Source organism: Ixodes scapularis, unplaced genomic scaffold, assembly GCF_016920785.2.
Source record: "Ixodes scapularis isolate PalLabHiFi unplaced genomic scaffold, ASM1692078v2 PGA_scaffold6__148_contigs__length_123643588, whole genome shotgun sequence".
Lineage (NCBI taxonomy): Eukaryota > Metazoa > Arthropoda > Arachnida > Ixodida > Ixodidae > Ixodes > Ixodes scapularis.
The window spans coordinates 89,481,920-89,484,982 of record NW_024609881.1 but is presented as its reverse complement, the minus strand read 5'-3'; positions in this window follow the sequence as shown (position 1 = coordinate 89,484,982).

The following is a 3,063-nucleotide window of genomic DNA, read 5'->3' as shown; positions in this document are numbered from 1 at the left end:
ATACAACTGGGCAAAGACGAGAATCATCGAAACTCCTCGGTTTTTTCTTTCTTCTGATAGGCTAGGCAAGCAAGGAAATCCTGAAGCCGGACACTCCAGTTAAGACCTGGGACACAACTTCACTTCCCATCACCAAATTGTATATAAACCATCTATCGAAATGCTGGCGTTACCTGGCCGATCTGACATCGCCTCGTCCCGGACAACGTTGACGTCAACATCCATCCTCCTCTTGCTTCTCCCGTCCGTCTTAGCTCAAGGAAGGCAACCAGGTCGTACGTACGCGCCGATCGAACTCTCTGACGTCACGCCACCAGGGCGGCGCCGCTGTCGGCACTGCGCATGCGCAGAAACTTCATCTCACGCGAATCTGGTTTCTGCGCACGTTCAACGCCCACATTGGGTGCTATTCTAAAACGTGGGCTTGTTTGTAAACAGCGTGTAGGATGTATACGCTTTCTCGTTGGAAAATGGTGACCCTTTTTTTTTTCCCCACAACACAGAGAGCGTAGACTTAATAGATTCGGTTCAACTTAATCCTAACTCAATCAACAGAGGGCGCAGATTGGTTTCTCGAACGCGCGCGTGTTCTTCGCCCGCCTGGCGATGAGGATATTTGGGGCAGAGATGTTGGGGCCGAGTTTGGAGACGCGAGCAGTCAATCGGCACTTTCGCTTCCTTATCGCAGCTTGTACTGCAAACGCGGCCCGTAAACTACGTGACCGCCGTCGACCAAATTGCAAACACTCTCACGTTCTACATGGTATACTGCTGGCGGTAACGCGTTGCAAGTGACGCCGTACTTTTGTCGGTGATGTTGTAACCTAATCGTTATATTTTCAAAACGGTAACGGGTCATGTACTCATTATGAGCAAGCTTTAACGTAGTTTCGTTACTCGTTACAAATTAATGCGAAAACATTAACTGTCCCACGGAGCGAACCGGCGTTATCAGCTTTTGAAGCCGCGCGAAACGACACCTAAATTTCCCTGTCCCACTGAGCGAAGCCTGTAGCAGCGAATTGAGGAATGAATTCCCGTTGGCTCCGACGCGTCATAGCTCCGAAGAGGGTCCATATCAAAAGAGCGAATGACATTTTAGCGAACGGCGACATTTGAGCGAATGGTCGTTTTAGCGAATAACGGGGGCGCGCGTTAACCCAACTGTCGCGCTGCGCTTTACGCCGCTTCGCGGCGACAGTCTACGGCAACTCATTACAAAAATATGAACTCACTTGGCCCACCCGAAAACGCCGCTTCGCGGCGTCCGACTATTCGCTAAACTGTCGTTCGATGAAACGGGCGTTCGCTAAAACGTCATTCGATCAAGTGAGTGCCTCCCCGCGTGCGCTCGGCCGCCCCCCTCTCCTCCCCCTCGTGGGTCACGTGTCAAACGTGCTACGGAGGAGCGGGCCACGCTGCCCGCTGTCCTGCGCACCGCGGACAGCGGGGCGCGCTCTTGTAGGAATACGCTCAATGTAGGAATGCTTTCGCATTCCTACACGTAAGCAGTCTTAAGTTTACTCCTGCAGATTTTCTATCCAAAAGCTAAAAAAAAAAGAAAAAATACGCTTAATTTTTTTTTCTGTTTCTAGGATCCGAGGCATATAAATTTTACTTTTTTTTTACCTTTCCGGTTTTGTCGTGTGTGCTTCTCTTGATATATGGCGCTTATGCACACCGGTAGCTTCAAAGGGGTTAAACGTGTTAATTACTAAATTTAGAAAAGTAACAGAAAAGTAACGTGTGTTCCTTTATAACGATACGGTAATACGTTTCTTTCATTTTGGTGCAATGTAAGTCGGTGACGCGTTTATATGCAACTAACGAGCAGCGTATCTGGTTACTTTTTTTCGGTAACGCCTACAACACTGCTACAGGGCTTCCCCCCAAAGTATTTACGGGGCTTTTGGTTACCGCATAAATAAAATACGCATCACCGAACTTTTATTCTCCGCCCAAATGTAGTCCTATCTGTCTGAACCAAATGCCAATGTTACAGAACTCACCGTTATCTTGTTCAAAAGTTATAACCGATTTTTTGAAATTTTTTATGGAGTAATGGCGGCCGATGGACCTCTTTAATTACATGCAGCTGAATGGCGCAAGTAACTGAAAACGAGCGAAAAGGCGCCTGATTTTCACATTGAAAATTTCAGAAACTTACATAACTTTCCGCTGGGATAACGGCTTGCTTTGAAACTGCTTCCAAGGATCGCTCGAGTACTTTAAACTGCGTCAACCACTCCCTGAATTGCACACCTTCATTTTAATTTCTCTTCCCAAACATAAATGCATTGCACTTCGAGGTTTGTAGCTGGCATCGTGTCGGTCGCAAACTTCTCTTTCACGAGTTTCATCTTCTCTCTGTCACGTATCGTTTTCGAACCGGAAAGTGCTATAAATTCGCCTACTTTCTTCTCCTATATGTAGACAAGAAGTGTCTCTGACTGCACGTCGCGAGGCTGATCCTCCAGCTACGTCGTCACTGCAAAACGATCGAATTCCATCATCCACTTTTGCCATGCCGTCCGAGGCTCACTTGTAGTGTCTAGCGGTTTATGCGGCTAGCTAAAGCAGGCTGGCCACGAGAGTTGCTCTTCGCATTTTTTGGCGTTCTTCGCGGTCTTCTACCGCATCACCACCATCCCCATATCTCTTCTCCGGCGCTTCCTTGCTTCATGCCCTCCACCGCTCCGAAAATCTTCAGTTAAATACGATGCCTCAATTTAAGAAGACACTCAGCCAGCATTGCGATATGAAATTAATTATTTTATTCCCGTGTGCCTCCCGTATACTCGCCGTATTCCTCCAGTAATAGCCATATGTCGCTGCCTATAACAGTTTGTTAAAAGTTTTAAGGTGGGTAACAATGTCACCATACCCTGGCAGATTTAACTCCAGCTGTTGAAAGAACTAACAACCAATTCGTTTGAATATTTTTACGCCCGAATATAGCTCGGAAGCATCATGTAGGTGATGGAGTTAGAGTGCTCCAATTGCGAAACGTTGACTACATATCTGCCGCTGTATCAAGCGCGATGTTTCCAACTGCAGAGTGCA